The sequence below is a fragment of the Rhipicephalus microplus genome, chromosome 3 (genome assembly GCF_043290135.1).
Source record: "Rhipicephalus microplus isolate Deutch F79 chromosome 3, USDA_Rmic, whole genome shotgun sequence".
NCBI classification, from domain to species: Eukaryota; Metazoa; Arthropoda; class Arachnida; order Ixodida; family Ixodidae; genus Rhipicephalus; species Rhipicephalus microplus.
Window position 1 is genome coordinate 47,647,786 of NC_134702.1, and position 22,161 is coordinate 47,669,946.

The following is a 22,161-nucleotide window of genomic DNA, read 5'->3' on the forward strand; positions in this document are numbered from 1 at the left end:
TTTGGGTGCACTTTAAAGAACCCCAGGTGGTCGAAATTCCAGGAGCCCTCCACTACGGCGTCTCTCATAATCATATGGTGGTTTTGGGACGTTAAACCCCACATATCAATCAATCAAGACCTGACCTTACAATCCCATCACTCTGCATGGGGCATATGTCGTGGAAATTCCTGGCGTATACTGATTCAAGCAGCGTTCGGGCTGCTTACTTCAATAACGCAACACTTCCATCACCCTATACGCCGTCCCGCAACACGCCCCATCGATGTTCGCGGCATTTCGGAGAAACATCATCTTAAGCGCGCTTAATTGGCATCGCTGTCAGTCATCTCTGTAGCGTCTTTATGCATGCCCTCCCTCCTTGATGGACTTCTTTTCCTTCTTTCAAGTCCCTTATTCGATTAATCCGTTCCTCCAAGTACATTCTTTTACTGGTCGACGACCGAGAGCTATAAGAACGCGCATGTCGCTCGCGAGTCTTAACAAAGTATAAGCTTCGACGGTACGCTCGATTCGCAACGGCCCTTCCCGCAAAAGCGCCACCGTGTTTCTCTCCTGGCACGCGTTGCCACGGCATTTGGCGCGACGCACAGTGTATAAACTTTGTCCAGGCTCGCATTACGTGAAAAATCTGGCCCGCGAACTGTGCAAGAATGCGCGGCGGGGCCGGGTTCGGCAACGCGGGGTTACTGGAGCGACGGCGTTGAGAGCTATTACGAAGGCCTCTCCCCGCGCGCACTCCAGGGGCAAGGCTCCGTGCCTGCAATCACGTCAGCGCTCCGCGACGGATTAGGCCTGATCGTGCATGCAAATTAAGGCGCACGCGGGTGTGAGAGTCCGTGGACGAATACTAATGGCACCGTGCGGAAAAGAAAAGAAAAAAACAGAAACTGGCTGTAAGCCACCGCCGTCGGGAATGGCTGTGGCGATCATTCCTGGCCACCGCGGAGAGCGCTGTCCGTGAGTGGTATGAAGGATTAGTGCGCGCGGTGTTTTTCTTGCACAGACGCGTCGGTTTTTTATTATTACTTTAAAAGAATTTCACCGAAACTGTAAAGCTCATTGTCCAATTTCGTTTCCACCTGAAAACCAAGGAGCCACGGAAAGTTGGGAGGTATAAAGCAGTCGTCCTCTCAGTTGAACCATTTAGACCGGCTGGGCGGGTCACACAAGTGGCGTACACGTTCATACATATTAATCGAATCCACTCAGACGAGAATTACGTACATTTGATCCCTGCTGCTCCTTGCCGTGCAAGGTTTTGTGGACGGTGTACTTTCTGCCCATTATTTTTTCTTCTATTTCGTAACTTTGTCTTTCAGCTTTCAAAACCTAATTATTCGGAGTATTTTTAAAGTTAAGTTCTATAGTACCTCTTTTGGGGACCACGCTCTTTCAGTGTCTCTCATCTTGCAGTCACTGCAAGATCTTGTAGTCACTACAAGTTTTGAGCCAGCAGTGCCACGGTGGCACTGCTGGCTCAAAAAATTAGCGGTGGAGGTTGATCGCTGCAGTATAAGAGACGCCTTCCTCACTTCACTCTTTCTGACACTTACAGAAGCTCATCCCATAAAACATGTCCCAAGTTTTCCTTCCTTGCGTTACGAAACCAGGGAATCGCGAATTTTTCATTTCGAATATGCCTGAGCGGTGAATTCAGACTCCGCTTGCGATATCTGCTGTGATTTACCTTAAATATGGTGGGGTAATCAACGTTATGACATTATCACAGGGACTACCGGTACAGAAAACACATGCGGCTTGTAAAAACGGGGGTTTTAGAACGAGATGAGTGTACGCGAAAGATTACGGCCGTGCAGAAACGAAGAGGGAATAGTAACGTTATATGAATTTCAACGGCTAAACACCACGATACAATTATGAGGCCCATCATAGTACAGGGCCCCGAACCTTTTAACCAGTGGTGTTCTTTAATGGGCATTGACATCTCGCACTACACAACGCGCCCAATCTAAGTGTGAGTGCACCGCGGCCGAGATCCAACCGGCTACTTTCGGGCCAGCAGCCGAGTACTGTAACCGCTGCACCACCAAAACGGCCGACGAAGAAGGAACCTAACCCTGAAAGTTCAGTGAGATTTCAAATTGGACAGGCAGATGATGAGCTACTTGCAAAGAAAAATTCTGCGTTTCTTCGTGTTCTTTTTTTTTTTTTGCGCTCCTAATATTTGTTCGAGCTCTAGCTCTCACCTTACTCCTAATATTTTTTCTTTCTATCTCTCTTGCTACGTGATTATTTAGTATATCTTGGTGTTTTTGTAGTCACTTTCTTTCTAGGGGCAAGTTTTTGGAATCGCCTGGCCTGTTACGGTTGCTAGACTTCCCTTAATCTATTAAAAACAAACTTGACATCAAGTGCATTACATTCGCTCCATCATTCTGTGCACTGTGTCTTTTGCCGTTTGCTTTTACGAGTTGCCAGTAAAAGACACGATCACCTTGGACTTTTCAGTGAACTTTCATACTTTGTGGCAGTCATTTCAATTGAGTGATTACTTGTGTTTCTACGAATTCTGTGTGGTGCGGACACATTTCTGTATTGAAACACTCGGACTCAGTACGTAAGTGTTGTGCAATGTACCTATGCATAGCCATGTGTTTGTTATCTAATATGCGATGTCGCCTGTTGTGTAAGAGAAGATGAGTAGCCGGCGCTACGCATTGTAACCAACCCCTCTTTATTTATTCGAATAAAAAAAAGGCCAACGAGCCAGAAACATTTTTCAATTGTTTTTTTTTAGTTCGCTTCATGCCCACCTCCATTTCACTGTTCTTTTTTTCCTCTCTATAAATGGATACGAAGGGCAACTAGCAACATTAGTCAAATATTTTATGTGCCCTGTGCTTCCCCCCACACTGTTTTCTTTTTTTCGTGTAGAAGTTTCCGCAGCTCCAGCACCACCCCTGAATTTACACCGAAGCGGTTGCCTGAAAAAACGGAAATATTTCTCGCATCCCAATCACAAAGTACGTACAATTGAATTTTCGTTAGTCTTGGTATACAAAGCTTGGTACATATATTGCTCTTGTTAGTCACTTGTACAAAACAAAGTGCGAACAGTGGAACTCCAAACTTTGTGCTCGGTCGGTGACCCCCCAGAGAGCTAATTCGCGTACACAATACAAGGAATCTTTGGTGATTCGACAAAAAAAAAAAAAGATTGAGTCCTGATTACAGCGCACGAACTTTGTACCGAGGCCTTGCTCCACGCAAGTGTTTGTGCGTCCATTAAAGCACTATCAAAAATATAACGCACTAAGTAGCAAGAGGCATGAAATTCGGAGCCAGAATGCGTACATAGGCTTATGCGCGTGAAGGAAGCATTGAAGTGAGCTCGTTTCTTCGAAATTTCCCGTCTCTGCAGTGCGCATTATCCTAAATCGGGGCGAAGAACGAACAATTCCCGCATGGCAAGACACAGCCCGAGGCCTCGGCTCCAAGTTAAACACTTCCTACTTGGAATCACAAATAATGCCGGTGCTCTTTCCTGTTCGAATTGTCGAAGTTATCAAAACGCCTAAACGTATCACCCTATGGAGAGAGAAAAATATATGGGAGGAAGAAATTACGCCCGCAAACCTGAAGAACTCATTTCCAGATGGCCGTATACGGCTTCGTGTCAACGACCGGCAAGCTTTCCAAACTAGCGCAGCCTGGTTCGCATGTTCAGTCAAGAAACAAGCAAGAAGAGATATTGTCGAGAACGCACATTCTTGAGTTTTTCTTCAGATCCAATCGAGTGAAGCAAGCCAAATGGCCAAGAAATGCTTAGGGACGACGCACTCGGAAGCCGTGATGGTAGTATAAAACATAAAGAAGTAAAGAAAAAAAGAACAAAGCCGGATGATGGAAAGGAATACAGCGGGGCGACCATGCAATTATCTCGCAATCTCGCGGACACTTTTTTTTTTCTTGCCAGTGATACCACCGTGAAGCGACAGCCTACGACGCGTTCATTTCATTCGTAAGCCCCCCTCCCCAGGAGTGTGACAGTCCTCTACGGCAGTTTCGAGATCGCCAATCCACACTCCTTCTTTCTCCATCTTTCCTCTGACCCCCCCCCCCCCCCCTTATTTAAAGCTTCTCCCATCTCATCGTAAACGTACATAAAAAAAAACCAAGCGATTTTTCAGATCTGAACCTTTCCCCTACCGGGACCACACCCCGCAATAAGACACACAGACAGACAGACTCGTCGTTCAAGCGCACAGGACACGGTCCGTACGTCTGAGTTTTCTACGCTTCCTGTCCATCTTACCCACTCCTGCTAACGTACATGGGCAGAGGACCACCGTAAGGAGAGAGAGAGGGGGGGAAAGGCGTGTTTTGAAGGTATTCCAAAAGGACTTGTTTTTGGGCTAGTTGGTGCATACTTGGTGCAGAAGAGTGAGGCGCAAAAAACATAATGCGAAGCAGGACGAGCAGGAGAGAAGACAGAATGGCGCTGTTCTGTCTTCTCTCCTGCTCTTCCTGCTTCACGATATGTTTTTGCGCCCCAGCCTTCTGCGCGTGTTTTGAAGAAAACGGAGAGGACGACGATGCTACTCCTTCAAATGAATTTTTTCCGCAACCTCTCCATTCTTTGCCACGTTTTCTTTTGGTTTTCCAGCTGCAACCACAACGCTGACAATCCGGCAGCGCGTGGTTTACACGACTGTGTCTTTTTATGCAGTGAGCCTAAACTTCCAAGACAACTCGAATTCAGTAGCCTTTTCTCGTCTTCTTGCCTGTCTCTCGCTCCGTCTCCTTACAACGGTGTTCAGGTTTGTCTCTGCTCTTATTTAAACGTTCGGATTGGCTGACGGAAACAAAAAAAAAAAACGAACTGACCGCAGGGTATACCATTGCGATGAAGCTAAAATCAAGGAGAAAAGGGGGGCTGGTGGTGGTAGGTAGAGGAAAAAGAAGGCGTGCCTATGATTAGGAAGAAGTGGCCTTAGGAGTGGAAAACTCGTTCCGACTCTGATTGCCACACTCGAGTAAGACAGCCGCGACGTTATAGAGGAAAACACGGTGAGAAAGAAACGGGTAACAACAAACGGGGGGGGGGAGGGGGGAGGTGAACAACAATAATAGCGGTGATAACAAAACAGAGACTGGGTTGAGATAAAAGAAAGAAAGAAAGAAAGAAAGAAAGAAAGAAAGAAAGAAAGAAAGAAAGAAAGAAAGAAAGAAAGAAAGAAAGAAAGAAAGAAAGAAAGAAAGAAAGAAAGAAAGAAAGAAAGAAAGAAAGAAAGAAAGAAAGAAAGAAAGAAAGAAAGAAAGAGAACGGCAGTATATACGCCGCGAAACCAACCACAGTAGCTGGCTCAGAGCCACCGCCCCTGCTCTTCAAGACTTGCGGCCGCGCTGTCTCCCGGCGCGTGATGACGGTATTACGGCGAGGGAGCGGGACACAAACAGACGCACGCACACTCCGAATTCGCAGCGTATATATCTCCCTGCGCGAATGAGCGTTTCGAACGGTCCTCCCTTATATTTAAGCGACTAATTTGCAGTTTCTAATTCGGGCCCCCGAGAGAGCGGCGTTGCACCTTAATGCACCCGTCTGTCCTTCGCTAACCCCATCCACTTTTTTTTATTTATTTCTCGCCTTTATTTTTTTTTCTCGTTCCTTCTGATCCGTTCCTCCTGGAGCTTTTTTTAATCTTTTTTGTTTTCTGTGCAACCGAATAGGTTGTGGTCAAGCCTATGTTTTCGCCACATCTCTCTTTCTTTCTTTCTCTCACTCAGGTCCGAGCTCCCTGCTGGTGTAGGAAGGAGGATCGGGATTTATCTACGGTTTTATACACACCAAGCGCATCCAAGCGTTGCGTCGTGCAATCTTTTATTCCGGGCCTTCATTTCTCTTCCTAGCATGTATCTCTCTCTCTCTCTCTCTCTCTATGTTTCGTGTACCAGTTTTGTTTGGCACTTTTCATCGTCGAGTTCATTCAGAATCGGTCTGCCTGCCAGCCGCGGCCGCTTATGAATACGATTTTGAAACTGCTGCACGCACGCACGCACACACACACGCACGCACGCACACACACACACACACACACACACACACGCACACACACACACACACACACACACACACACACACACACAAACGCACACAAACAAACGCACGTGCGTGAACTGTTTGTCCATGTGAAAGAACGCATAGCCCCAGCCCTCTTTCCCTCCCTTAACCACCCGTATCAAGGATGAATAGCGGTACAGCAGTGTCACGAAGAAAGGAATGCTTTCGTGCGGCCTGTCTTTCTCGAAACCCTCTCGGCCATGAATCACCGCCGCCGCCGCAATGCGTTGCAGGCCGGCAAGATCTTCCTCACCACCGATCGCGGAGGTCAAACATTTTAATACTTCGCGTATATCAACACTGCCGGCTTACGTACGCAAGCTTTGGCTCGATCGAAGGTGGCGCGGTCACTCCTCATTAGCAAGCACGCCGCGCCCGATGCAAAAGATGGTATCCAATTCGCGAACTGTTGAGCAGAATCTCTGCTTGCCGCTGCGGCGGCTCTGTGCCAATAATTTGTTCTCCGTCACTCCTTTCGGTCCTGGAATCTGCGGCAGGGCGTTTGCGATAGTTGGCATCCGCGCTCCCGTCTGCCTGATAATCTTCCGGTTCGCGCAATATAAGTGGAGCGGTATTCCTCACGGTCGAGTCGCGGACAGCCAATAAATTGCCCCGTATCGAGAGGCGCGCCACTGCACATCAATTTTAAAGTCCGACATTAAACGCTTGTAACGAGCCGCATCGAAGGCAATTTAACGAATTCGCATCCGCAGCGCGAGTGCATTTATCTGCGTGCTGTGATGCCTAATATAGACCCTTATCGCAACGATATACGCCGTAAGTGGGTCGACTGCGGAACTAGCGAGTGTGAGCGATTACGCTCCGTATCTTACAAATCGATCACTATCATATGTTGAGTGCTTTTCCATAAGAATAATTAAATTAAAAGAAAAAAGAAAAACTTCGAGGTGAGGTAGAGCAACGACTTTGCTCTCACGTTTGTGTAGTGTAGTATATATATATATATATATATATATATATATATATATATATATATATATATATATATATATATATATATATATATATATATATATATATATATATATATACATATATATATATATATTATACTAACAACTACAATAATATTATTTGTAAGACGAAGAAGAAGAAGAAGAAGAAAACAGACTAAGCGACACCACAGACTTAACTTTGAACGCCAACTACAATACCATACCCTGGCTTCCAATGAAGAGAGGTGATGGGGAGGGCTGCGAAATATTTGCGAAACCAAGCTTTTACCGCTGCAATTAATCAAAAGGCGCGCTCACTCTCGCCTTTTCACGCGTCGTTCTGCGCGTCCTCTTCTATTTCGTCGTAGGCGGCGCAAGTTATTTCGCTTCTACGGCTAGCTACCAGGACCACCGTCTGAAAGAATCAAGAAAAGGTGGCAAAAGTAGAGAAAAGGGGTGTCTCGCGAACACCGTCGTAAGTGGGCACCAAAAAAAAAAAAAAGTTTAGTTAATGACGCACCGGGCAAGCGAGCAGCACAGGCGGAAAAAAAAATCTCCTTTCCGGCGTTCAGCTTCTGCCTAACTCCATTTCCAACACTTTTGTTCGCTACTCACATCGAAGGCGTGGGTGGCACTGTAAAGAGCGCCACGCTGCGGCAGAAGTGGCGGCGAAGGCAGTCCATAACAAAGGAACAAATGAAAACGTCCCGCTTTCAAGTAATGTCCTTCCTCACTCCTCACCGCTTCTCTGCCTTGTTTAGGTTTTGTTTTCTTCGTTCACGCCACGTACCCATTCTCTCTCTTCTTCCTCACCTTCTTGGTGGGAGGCAGCGCAACATAGAAATAATAGACAAGAAGGAGAGAGAAAGAAAGAAAGATAACCAGAGCCGGCATAATTTTCTGCTCCCGCCGCAACAACTCCCACCGCCATCGCTCCTATACGCTGTCGTTTTCACCAGAACAGTTCATTAATTTCTGCGATCTTCGCTACCGGCACCGACGCAGCCGGCGCACCTTCGCTAGTTCTTGCTATATTTTCCCAAGACCGTCTCTCTGGATTTGCCGAGTAAAACGTCGCGCCAGAAAACAGATGAAGGTTGAAAAGAGAACCACGAATATTTGTTCTTTTATACAGATGTACGTTATATGTATAAAACGCGCGCCATGTCAGTGAACTCAGCTAACGAAGTACAGCGAACAAATGCGTCAGGCGCATTTCTCAGACAGCTTGGTAATATCATTATTGCCCTTTAGCTCAATGTCATTCTGATCATCGTCGTCATCGTTGTAGTCACTCTTGTTGACGTTGATAGTGTTCACATGCACAAACAGCGAAAGGTAAGCAATATCACAGCCACCAGATAGACCAAAACTATGAACTTGGTTTCAAACTAAAACAAACAGGAGAGCGACATAGTAAGTTGGGTATTTTAGGGAGTACTATTCTAGTTTTTGAGCTAAATGAATGTCTTTAATTTTGATTGATTGATTTGTAGTGTTTAACGTCCTAAAACCACCATATGATTATGAGAGACGCCGTCGTGGAGGGCTCCGGAAATTTCGACCACCTGGGGTTCTTTAACGTGCACCAAAACTCTTGGCACACGGGCCTACAACATTTCCGTCTCCATCGGAAATGCAGCCGCTGCAGCCGGTATTCGATCCCGCGACCTGCGGGTCAGCAGCCGAGTACCTTAGCCACTAGACCACCGCGGCAGGGCATTGTAGTTTTTCGTTCAGGTTTACATTGTATTTTCTGCGTGCCTTACTACGGCGGTATTTAGAGATCTTTTAATTTTGCAGTATGCAGCACCTTTACGCCAACACATTCTCACTCACTCTCTCTCTCTCTCTCTCTTTCTGTCGTTTCGTTAAGCAGAATGTGTACACCACATTGATTTTAGGCTTTCTTGTTCAAAGAAAACTGAACAAATTGGTTTCTATATATACTTCCTTCCATGAGGCTAATGGTTCGCTTTCAGTTGCTTCCAGCGTATTAAGGGCACAGATGAACGTGGTTCGGATATACGTATGCCTACAATAGGCTACCTCGCCAACAATAGAAACAACGCAATCCCGTTTTATTTTCCGATCAAACAACTTTCTTCGTCTCTTCCACCCATTTTCGTACATATCGGCGATTAGTGGACATAATGTGACTACTGATTGCAAACGAAATCTCCTCCAAATGCAACTGATGCAAGTTTTTTTCTCAATCTTGTTATTTACTTTATCTCTACACACTTCCGCCTCCTCACGCAAATGTACGCGCCTACTGTGTCCAAAAACGTCCGCCTCTCCCTTTTTGTCCGCGTATAGCAGCATAATATGCAACACTATTCCAAATCACACAGCAAGCGTAAGCTGCGCTTTTGTAGCCCCACTTTCATTCCTTCATTTTGTCTTAGCTTTATCTTAACGCTTTCATCATTAGGACTCATTATTTCCGAATCTCAAAGAGGAGCGAGATAAGCGAAATAGAGAAAAAATAAAACGCAAGCTCTTTCTTTTTCTATCGCTTTTTGTCTGATTTCGAGACGCCCGCTCCAGTTTTTCCGGGCCGTTGTCTCATTATAAAACTATTGCTCACCCTGAGCGCGAACCAACGTTTGTTCCGGGATGGAGAAAGAAGCTTACCCGCAATGCTCCACTGCAACGTCACAGGAGCTGACAGAGCTGGCGCTCTTTTTTTTTTTTTTTCGCATCTTTTCGTTCTAGTTTCCCTTCTCCTAACATCTCCTCCTTTTCCTACCTCAGTGGCACTACACTCTTCCTCAATTATTGCATGCAACAATCCAGTGACCTTCGGTTAAATTGATTTATTCAGCTATACTTGAACAAATACATCCGATATTTCAATGGCAGCTGTGTTGCTGGCTCCTGCACAGCGTGCAATTATTGCGTGACTGAATGATGATTCGGGGTGAAGTGAATATCTGGCAGATATTGTCGTTGTTCGCTGGGGCTGTTGTGAAGCCATTGATAATAACTTTTATTAGACGTATGTTGTACACTATAAGTACTTTAACGCAAGCCTATATGATGAAGATTATGATTTTTAGAAGTTTGCATATTCCTAATCAGAAGGGTAGGCCAAGAATCGCGTGGATTTAAACGTCATCTTGGAAATTTTGATTTATCTGAAGTTATTCATACCAATTGCAGTGCATTATTTTCTTTATGATTATGATATTATTACACTTATATAATCAGGTTAAGCACTTCTAAGGAAAGACAAAACAAGGAACATAACGTGTGGTGAAGGTGCAATGAAGAAGAAAAGGAAGTCGTTTTTTTTTTCTGCCAGGTTTTCAACGGCAGTTTACTGCACGCATTTACCAACGCTATTAGCACCAAAGCATTAGTGATGACGATTGGGTTATTTTACACGTAATGTAGTATGTTTCTAAAGGTACTGCATGTAATAGAAGGCAGAACAGACTACAATGCAAAAATAATCGTAGTAATTGCGCACTGCAAATGTTCCTTGAATTTTAAGAAGTACCTCTGTATTTGAGCGTGTTCAAACTACTATTTTCGTTTATTGCTTCTCTTTTCTTTGTCTAGTTGCTTCGAAGCAGTAACACTGGGTTCCTCTTTCTTTTCACTGTTCCATGTGCATTCAGACCGTTAAAACATTCACTGCTTTTCGTGCCGACCATCATAAGCGCCTGCTCCGTCCAGTGCTTCGTAATGACCACTTCGTCCCCCCTCGAGCGGGCGCCCGGGAAAAATAAAGAAACGCAACAAAAATATAAGAAACGTTCTCATTCAACTCAAAAGTATATACACTACAGCGTTTAAGGAGGATTTGCCAGGCGCGATTAGGAGAAATACGGTGCCTGGCAGGGTGACCCTCTTTGTTCCGGATTCGCACGTAGTTCCTCTCTCTCACTCTCTCTTCTATAAGTGAATCCCTAGCATCGGTCATTTTTCATTTGTGAACTATAAGCATGACTACAGAAAAACAAGAGTCATTAAGCATTTTGGCGTATACGTGGGTTGAACCAGCGTGCCAACATGATTTACGACCTCAAGTTAGCCTCTTTTTCTAGGCGAGGTTGGGCGCGACTGTCTTCAAGAAGATTTCCTCTTAAGTTTGCTGATTGATTGCTGATTCGGCTCTAACCCCATTTCCTATATGCGCGTGAAAACATACGCAAAAATTCATTCCCCCCACACCCACACCCCACAAATGAAAAATTTCTGGTTTCGCCCATGCCGACAATCTTAGGCTCTCCTATGAGAAAAACAGAAGACAAAAAAGAAGCGACAATTCTGTTTTTTTTAACACGAAATTGTTTTACGACGGATTCCACCAAGACTTCAATGACGTATTTCCGTCACGGAAATGACGTACAGTCAGACACGCTCTTCTGGCTATCGCGCCACTTTATTTGGTTCCCCTCTCACGCTTAGCTACTAGAGCCAACACGGGCATCCATGACCACAATGACATGTTTAATTATTAAACACTCTTTAATTACGAACGTTATTAGTCAGAATGGAGATGAATCATTAAGCGTCAACGTGAGTGCATTTACAGTGAATGGTGCTTTAGCTGTCAAAGACGAAAAGACAATGTATAAGTTCTGTTATTATTATAGTACAGTAAATAGCAAACTACTTCTCTCAGGAGACGTCTTACTTTCGTGTTACACCAGCTAGTATGATGAAGGAATCCCCCATGTTTTTTTTCATGCTTCCGCTATGTTATTACTAACTGTCAACTAAACATTGATTAACTGCAATTAATTCATAAAAATCGATCAGTTCACGCAAACCGCAAAAAGAAAAGCAATTCTCGAAAGGAGTACTACGACGTGACGCTCAGACGATGGCATATATAAGAGGGATTCGCTTCAAGTTGGTGACATGCGGAATCATTGTGATCATACACTCTAAAAAAATATCGAGTAAAAAGGGTGTCTTTTTGTCCCACAACAATAATCGTCATCAGGCTTGCATGCGCTTCCTTTCTTGAAAACTCGGCGCTGGCCACTTTCCTATCGAGAATGCAATGTAACCCTGATAATGGGCATGTCGATCATGACCGGAATGTACCGGGCGCGGGGCGATAGCGCAAGGATGGAACGCAATATAGATGACGACTATTGTTGTGGGACCAAAAGACACCCTTTTTACTCGCCCCTTTTTTAAGAGTGTAAACTGCGCGCCACCTAGGAATTCTCGCGTTCGCGTTAATCAGACGCAGCTGCGCGCTGACACTCCTGGCTCGCGTGCCGACGTGAGCGCCACCTCGCGCCTCTTGTGTGTTGTCGGTTTATGCGGCGACAACGGCTGGCGATAGCGGTGCCTCGGTCGACAACGCAGTCGTGACGGTCGCATAAATTGCTCGCATGCCCGCACCTGCGCCTGTTTGGGAGCACCCGAGAATTAAGGCGACAGAGTGTTGCTGAGACAAATCATGCCGTTGCTTCGCGAGGCTAACGTAGAAAACAGGAGGAGAGGGGTTAGGGGATGAAATATCGCTTATGTTGTTCAAATCGCATTTGAGGCACGCGTGCACCAGACGGGACAGCCTTCTTGCGGCGCTAACTTTACAAGCTCTAAATCTACATGGCCGTCTGTCACCGGGACAAAACTATTTATTTTGGTGTGCGCAAGGTCAACAAGGTTTTGTATGAAGTATACGGAGATATTTTGAACAACTTTCGAAAATCGTGTAAGAGTAGCACATCGTTGTAAATGGAGCCTACTTTCTCATTTTCTTCATAAATAAACAAAAAAAATTGTGGGGAGATCAATCTATGTTTTTCGACTCTGGTCCGTGCCGGGGGAGTAGTTTTAGGAAATACAAAGCTAATGAAGTCAGTAAGAAAACAATACTTTTTTATAGCCACATCTGACCTCCACCTTAGCTGACGCTGTTGTCAATTGTAGCTTTCTGGGCGAGTTTGTACGTACTATAAGGCGAAAAGATGACCAGCAGACCAAACGAAAACCGAAAAATTCAAACAAAAACACAAAAGCAGGAAGGATGACAGCATTCTTCCTGTTACTGTCCCTATTGTCTGACTTGGTCCGCGGCCATTCCCTTTCGCTTACGTTGTTGTGCATGTTGTTGTTGATGACGCTTATGATTATGATGAAAATGATGATGATGGCGTTGGTGCTTTTGTTGATTATGGGGGGGGGAAGGGTTATGATGATTTTGATGATGGCGTTGATACTGCTGTTGTTTTCAAGCGTAAATAAATGCATCCGGTCGAGTCTGACTTGCTAAGACGTCGTTAGAACATTAGCTATCTTGATAACCCTCGATAAAATGCAATAAGCCTGTATCGATAACTCGCTCACAACCAATCGCTTCTTCACAAGAGACCCGCGATGGCCGCATGCGGCAAAAAAAAAAAAAAAACCGCGATACCGTGCCAAAGGCTGCGACAGAGAACATACAAGCTTCATCCTCGTCACCGAGGCAGTCTTTGAGCCATCGGGGTCCTCCTCGTAATCCCCTCGCCTCACTCCCTCTCCCCCTTTCTCTGCATCCATCCTCCTCCCTGGAACCGCTAAAATAACGCAGCGGCCACTTCGGGCATGACATATGGCCAGTGCGGCCTGACCGTCGCGTCCCTAATTGGGGGTCTCGGCGCCAAGTCTGTGACCGCTCCATTTGTTACGAGCGATGCTGCGCTCAGCGGACAGGCATGAATGTGCGTGCGTGTGCGCCTATAACGCCACGGCCGCGTGGTCGGACCGCGGTCAAGCGCAAACGTGAGAAGAAAAGGTCGCTTCTCTTCATTCTCGATTTTTCCTGACACGATATCAACATGCGGCCAACACAAAGTTCAAACTTTAACACTTCTTTTATTGACTGTTAGAATGAATGAATAAAACAACGTTTCTTTCACTTTATAAGACTGTTAGAAACAGTTTGAGACAACGCAGGAAAACGTTATATTAAACATCTAATAAAAAAAACGGCAAACGCGCGTCCATGTCTGCAATACCAACTTATCTAAACAACCATCAAAATGATTCGTTAATGATCAACGATTGTTATCCAAAATCTATAGGGAGGTCGACAACAATCAGTTAACAAAAGAATTGAACCAATACATCGCATGTGTAAGAGCTGATATTGCCATATTATAGCACGCTTCTAAAGCGGTGCTCTACTTTTGCGAGATTGCTAAGGTTAAGTATAATATTATGATATTTTTTTACTGTTGGTTGAATATATTGAATATTATGGGGGGAAAAAACCTCCTGCCCACCACCACCACTACTATCTGTCCCGATCCACGGTGCCAAAATATCTTAGACACTCCATGCTTTTAAAAATTACGAACATATTCCGACTCAATCAATCATTCAACAAATAATAATAATAATAATAATAATAATAATAATAATAATAATAATAATAATAATATTAATAATATTAATAATAATATAATAATAATAATAATAATAATAATAATGTAGCTAGTCAGATTTCACAATAAAGTTGTTTCATTATATCACTTTACGCCCCAAAACCATAATATAATTATGAAAGACGCCATTGTGGAGGGCTACGAAATTTCGGCCAACTGGAGTTTCAAACCTAAGTACACCAGTACTCACTTATTGTGTCAATTATCTACAAAATATCTACAGCTGTCATACCATAAAGAACCCAATCCAAAGACTTTTTTTTTACACCAAACTATCATGACTAAATGAAAGCTATTGGTCGCATTCGCTAACATAGTGTTACTTACCTGTAATGAAGGTGTTGAAATTGTAATATATTAAAGAAACACAAAATTACTGAGTGGGCCCTACCAAGGCAGAGACTTTCTAAGATGTATGTTATATGGTGGTTGGAGAGGTATCTCGGTGTTGTCTTTGTATAATTGAAGGCGATATGCGCATACACACGTATAGGTGTGTTGTCTTATTCAACATAAACATGTATACATTGTGTTACAACGTGAATGCAGCCCCGCCGCGGTGGTCTAGTGGCTAAGGTACTCGGCTGCTGACCCGCAGGTCGCGGGTTCGATTCCCGGCTGCGGCGGCTGCATTTCCGATGGAGGCGGAAATGTTGTAGGCCCGTGTGCTCAGATTTGGGCGCACGTTAAAGAACCCCAGGTGGTCAAAATTACCGGAGCCCTCCACTACGGCGTCTCTCAATCATATGGTGGTTATGGGACGTTAAACCCCACAAATCAATCAATCAATTACAACGTGAATGCATTCGCTCTCGCGAGTACCGAGACGAACAAAAATCCAAAGCCGCTTTCCGGCCTCGCACGGGATTTTGCGGCCAGTTTGTCGTGTAACGTTACGCATTAAAAAAAAAGAAGGGGGGGGGGGGTGGAAGCAAGAAAGATACAGCGAAGCAACTACTTCCGTAGGAGCGCCAAAGAGCTAACCCCGCTTAGAGCGCCGCTTCCAGATCCAAACGCTTCTATCTCGGAGATAGCGGGGCTTCTGGAACGACCACTTCAACGGCGTATTCATCTCAATTTGTTCCCGCTTCGTTCCGGAAAGCAACAGCAACGCATTCTGACAAAACAAAACAGGTACAGTGGGCGCGCGGGTACGTTCTGCGCCTGTCGTTCCGCAAATTTACTTTCCTGCATCGCTTCTTTATGCATTTCGTGTGCCCTTTGCAAACAGGAAGAAGAGCCGCTCCGGCGTGGCTTCTACAGAACAGTCTCTTTACTCAAGCCGCGCTTCGCTCATTTGCAAGACGTGTTTCTTTTTTTTTTCGTTTCTATTTTGACGTTCCTATATGTGCAACTGTACACTACGGGGCAAATATCTATTCGCCACTACAATGAAATGAAATTATGCTTGTTTTTTCTCTCTTTCTTTCTCCCTATAATTTGCTGTGGAGGATAGTACGTCTCCTTTACTGGACGTGCATTCACAAAATTACCAAGGCGAAGGCCTTAGACGCCTTCATCAAACGGGATAATAGCGCGTCGGCGTCAAGACGAGTGATACGAAAAATCATCATCGCGTGATGACGTACGTCACCACATCACATCAACGTGACGTCAGAGATCGGCAATGTGTGTGACGTCACCATGACGTAATGACGCAATAGTGACGTCATTCCTTTGTCAGAGGCAGTCTGATAACGGAGGTGACGGCCTACATTTTATTTTCCCTATAGTCACTCTCTTCCCTATTCTCAAGTAGTGAGAACAATGAAGAAAAACGTTATAATTGATAACGAAGGAATGAAGGAAAAACACCGAGAGATACAAGGCAGGTGAACAGGCACATGCCTTGGTTGGTGTGCCTTACTCTGGGGGAATGGGAAAGGGGATACCGATGACGCAAAAGTCGCAGTAGTGTGATACACTTCTACAGAGACGGATTCAGGAAACACATCCTAAGACCTACGCAAGCCTGCATAGGTCATCGTACACCATCCCGTTCACATTTGATTCAGTCATTCTTTTAATCTCCCCCGTCGCTTCCAGTTGCGTAGAGTAGCAGACCAGGTATGCCAAACCGGTTAACATTCCTGCTTTTCTTCATTCTACTTTCTTTCCATTTACATCATCCTTGCTTTCTTTTCTCTTCAGATAGTTCACTTCATTCACTTTACTCCATTTCTCCCAAATTTACACCGTAAGTATAGCGCACAAAACTCTCGGGCTTACAGAGCGCACGCAGCACAAAGTCACCCACAAAGACCACGTTGGCGGCGAATTCGTGGCTCTTCAAAACTTACGATCACAGTCATCGCCGTCAGGGCCGTTGAGGAGCGAGAAGGGAACGAAGAAGAGAGAGAGTAGGTTTTATAAATATTTCGATAACGTGGGCCAGATATATCACCGTGTCGCCACCAGCTGCGCTCCTTCAAGTACGGCAAGACGGCGGCTCTTCCAACGCGGGCCGCACTTTTCACGTGGTCCCTCTCCTTTTCTCCTTCAGCCCGGCGACGACTATAGCGTAACGTCGTCGACTACGGTATATAGAGCGCACACCGCACGCTCACCGCAAAGAGACGGCGTTTCTAGAAAAGCTCGGTCCCTTGTAAATGATGTATGCCCGCCGGGCTTCCGCAGAGGCACCCTGGTAATTAATACGCAAAAACGAATGGGTTTTTCTCCGCTGTTTTAGCTCTGCCATTCATTCGTCCCCGTACGCCGCTTTTCGCCTTGTGTTTTCAGAGTTGTCCCGTTTCGTTTTATATCGGGCGAGAAGGTAAGAAAGCCAAATATATAGTCGCTTTCGTCGCCAGGTTCGTGCCGCACCAATTTATCATCTTGCTCTCCGCCTGCTTGCTTTGTTTTGGCCCACGCCAAGGATGCAAATATATGCGCAGAAGCTCTCTTATTCACGTTCCCTGGTTTGTTCCGTTGGTTTTTTTTTTTTTTTGTCAACGCAACACTGGGCGTGATAGGCGCGCGTGGGCGTGTCGCGGCAATCTTGATAGAAATAGACACACCTACGGAGACAGAGATTTATCTCTAGTATCATGAAAAATAAGAAAACGACACGATAAGATTAGTTTGCCTATGAGGAGATGCTTGCGGCACACGAGTACAGACAGCTCGCAGGGACGAATACAAGATGCACCCACCTGGACGAGAACGAATTTCTTCGTTTTGGGAGTAAAAGCAAGGAAGGTAATAACTGAGGGTAAAGATAAAGGAAGGAAGCGTAAATATAAAGGCGCGTTTTTTTTTGTTAGGCACGATATTAATGCGATATAACAATCATGCCAAAGAAAGTACGGAAAATGTTATTAGATATAATTGTAAACTAAATGTGAAGAAAGAAAATTGGCAGGGACTGAATCGGCGACCTTCGAATAACGTGTCCGTTGCTTCAGTCCCTGCCGGTGGCAAGTCATCTTTTCGCTCACTTTTCCTTCTTCACATTTACCTAACAATCACTTTTAATAAGATCTCATATATGCTCTCCTTCACATAATTGCCTGTTGTTATTAATATGAAGGTGAAAATATGGAGACGAAACAAGAGTGTACCTGATAGAGCAATGAGCTCAGTGTATCTGAGGAGCCATTTGCGAAGCAGTGTTTTATTTTATTTTACTTATTTCAACAATACACGGATGACAGAGCAAATCTAAGCCTTCATTGCCGTGTAACATTTCACTTCGCGCGCGAGCTCAATCTTCTTTCTTTTTTTAGGGGCGAAACTCCTTTAAGCGGCACCCGTTCATCCCTCGTCGTAGTACGTAACATGTCTTACGCTTTGACTTGCAAGGTGGTGCCGGTGGGAGATTTCTCCTGTGCGATGTTCAACAATAAAATATTTGAAGCGTGCGTGTTAACTAAATGCCGAATTCTCCTGTCTCTCATTTCCCATTAGCAGTCATTGGCATGTACATTGAGCACTATCTGACAAGAAAAGGTTGCTACGTTATACTCGCTGGGCATAACCTTATTGGCTTTAGAAAAATGTAGCGAGCATTGGGTCGCAGTGCCGTGAATACAGTGAACTAGTGTATACCATGAACTCGAGGTGGTTAAAGGTGGGAAGTAGACCCGAAGCGCAAGCCGTAAGAAAGTGCGCGTGTGCCACCTCTCGTTTAGTCTTTGGAATGTCCGCTCAATAGCGGTGCTTCTATATGCGGAATATATGATGAAAAGATGCGAGATGGTGGTACATGGAGTGTTGACTATATGGACGAACGGACACACAGACAGATGCATGGACTCAAGGATCACTGCACGGACGGACGGACGCAGGGGCGGATGCATGGACGAACGCAGGGATGGACGCACGAATGGACGTACGCACGCACGGACAGACACACGAACGGACGGGCGGATGGACGCACGGATGGTCACACAAACGGACGCACGGACGGACGGAAGCAAGAACGAATGGACGGACGGATACTTCGCCCCATTCTCCATTATTCACCCCGTGAATATGCTGCAATTTTATTTAACATTCATTGAAGTGAATCGGTTCCAGATAATCACTGCATATTCCAACAACGGTCGAATGTAAGAATTGTAGGTTAAGAAACGAACAGTAGGTGTGGACGACTTCAATGAGCGTCTCAAGAAAAAAAAATTGGCAGCATATCCACGGAGTGAATGATGGAGAGTGGGGCGAAGCACTCGTCCGTCCATTCGTTCTTGCATCCGTCCGTCCATGCGCCCGTCTGTGTGACCGTCCATGCGTCCATCCATGCGTCCGTCTGTGTGTCCGTTCGTCCATCTATTCAACACTCCAAGTACCACCATCTCGCATCTTTTCATCATATATTCCCCATATTGAGGTACCGCCATCCAGCGTACATTCCAAGGACTAAACGAGATGTGGCACACGCACACTTTTTTACGGCTTGCGCTTCGGGTCTACTTCCCACCTTTAGCCACCTCGAGGTCATTCATGGTATATACTAGTTGATTGTATTCATGGCACTGCGGCTCAACGCTCGCTAAACCTTTCTAAAGCTAAGGAGGTTACACCCAGCGAGTATAACGTAGCAACCCTTTCTTGTCAGATAGTGCTCAATGTACATGCCTTAGGCTGCTAATGGGGATCGCTGCGTGCGCGTTAACTAGAAGCGGAATGCTCCTGTCTCTCATTCCCCATTAGCAACCATTGGCATTTTTTATTGTTCAACAACGCACAGAAGAAATCTCTCACCGGCACCTTGGAGGTCAAAATGTTATAGTCGTTACACACTACAACGGCTACGAGGGACGAAGTGGTGCCGCTATAAGGAGCTTCGCCTCTAAAACAGTTTGAGCAAAGAACTAGAAACAACAGTATCAATGTGCTTATTCCAAGAAAGAGTATTGGTGATCCACAGGCCCAAATATTTGTACTGTGTTACTTCTAATAGCGATACACCGTTCACACCATATTTATAATGAAGATGTCTTTTTTTCGGGCTGCCTTCTGCCATGGTTTTTTTTTTTTTCATTTCCCACGCGGAAGATGTCTTTTTTTCGGGCTGCCTTCTGCCATGTTTTTTTTTTTCATTTCCCACGCGGTTTGCAATTCGGTAGGGAGCAATTTGTGAAAACAGCCTGGTGTACTTAAATGTATGCCAGCACGGTGAAGAACCACAGTTTGTAAAAATTAATCGTGAATCGTCCACGACAACATTGTTCTTAATCATGCCGTTGTTTCGGCACGTGAAACATCCGAAATTATTAGTGATTTTTTGGTCACTTTTCCTAGCTGTTCGAACATAGCGTAAGGTGTCTCGACGAACAAGAGTATCCAGACCCATTCTGTTTTCGATTAGCAACACGGTGAAGGTGAGCGGGAAAACACGAAATAAACTTCCTACGAACAAACCCCTAGAGTCGTGTTCACCAATGTTCAGGATCGCTATAGTATTTGTGCCATTCAGCAGTCACATCCAGCAGTGGCACATTTGTTCTCACTATCGGCACGTCGCACCCCATATCGCTAACGCTTGCTAACATTTGGGATGAAGCCATACATTTATTACGGCGACATTTATTACGCATTCTCAAGCGCAACTGCGCGCGTGAATGCGCGCGTATACGTGTAGCACTCATTTTCGCATAACGTTTACGGCAAACTCTTATTTAGCGACAAGGAACATCGCTTGTCAATGTTGCCAGTTTTCAATCACAGGTGCTTAGGTAGGTAGGTAAGTGTAGGCAGGTAGGTAGGTAGGTAGGTAGGTAGGTAGGTAGGTAGGTAGGTAGGTAGGTAGGTAGGTAGGTAGGTAGGTAGGTAGGTAGGTAGGTAGGTAGGTAGGTAGGTAGGTAGGTAGGTAGGTAGGTAGGTAGGTAGGTAGGTAGGTAGGTAGGTAGGTAGGTAATAAACTTTATTAAGGATCCGACGAGGAATTACTGGCTCGGGCTAGGTCACCAGGAGCTGTCGTCCGCGGAGCATCGTGCGATCTCTTCGGCGATAGCCCTGGCTCGCTGGACAGCTCAGATTTGGTCCACTGCACGTGGGCTGAGAAGGGCGGCTCGCCACCGCTCAGCCATGGTCGTCCTGGGGTACACTCACGCTCGTTCCAGCAGTGACGGCGAACACCGCACTCACACTCCCAAAGTGTTTAGAAATAACCGTGATTATAGGTTTGTATAGCATATTCTAATATTTTCCTAGGTTCTTAATTGATTAATCCTGTGTTCCGGCCTAGGCAACGCGAGCTATACATGCATGTGTTTACAGCGCGAGCGCCTACAACGGAAAAAGTCGCGCTGTTGCCAATAATGCTTGAGAGGCGGCCAAGAAGAAAAGAAAACAGGAAGTCTTGCACATCCATCAGGCGCGAGTTTTCGCTTTTCAACTTAAAACGGCCTCGTCACGAAACATAAGAAGAAAGAAAAAACGGCAACGAAATCACTGGTATAGAACGATGGCAGCAATACAGCTACAACTGCCGGAGATGCAATTGTGCACGAGTTATGTGCGAATGCAGAGAAGGTTGGAAGAAAGAATCCGGGCTGGAATAAAGTAAGGGGTTGCAGGCGCATAAGGTAAAGATGGGGGCGGCGAAGAAGGAAGGCGCGGAGGGGTGTTGAAAGAGAGGGGTTTGCGAAGAGGTCAACTCCATTGTCCTCACACGAGACCTGCCTCTTTTTGGCATCAATGGAAGGGCATATTACGTGTATACGCGGCATCGTGTGTACACCATCTCGCCTGACCTTCTACATGCGTCTTTCTCTTCTTGAATTTTTTTTCCGCCAAGTCGCTGTCTTTTGGTCTAGCTGGTTGCACGTTATGCAACGTAGCTTGGGGTACTCATGCGCGGTAGGGCGTGAGGCCACCCTCTTTCCCCCCCTCTGACCCCCCCATCTGCCCGCCTTCCTTTTCCTGTTCACCATCGCACTACCACCACTGAAGTCATCATTCTTCTGAGTCATTCTGTTTCCTTTTGCGTATTGTGTTGTCACTTCTTTCTTTCTTTATTTCTTTCTTTCTACTCTTTCTTTCTTTTTTTCGTTTTTTCTTTTTTTCATTTTCTTCTTTCTTTTTTCTTTCTTTTTTGCTTTCTTTCCTTATTTTTTCTCCTTTTTTTACTTTCTTTTTCGCATTACTGAACATCTTAACGTTAGTCCCACCCAACCTCCCTGAATCACCTTGATGTTCCTCAATTCAGTCCACACATCTATCGCAATCTCAACAACCCGAGACCGTACTGAAGAACCGAAGTTGCCAG

At 45.3% G+C, this 22,161-nt stretch overlaps 1 protein-coding gene across 2 annotated transcripts in view; it reads right to left on the bottom strand.

The window, feature by feature from the left end:
• LOC119175366 (uncharacterized) overlaps positions 1-22,161 on the bottom strand; it is a 528,289-nt gene that overhangs the window by 349,226 nt on the left and 156,902 nt on the right. The gene's annotated exons all lie outside the window — the stretch shown is intronic.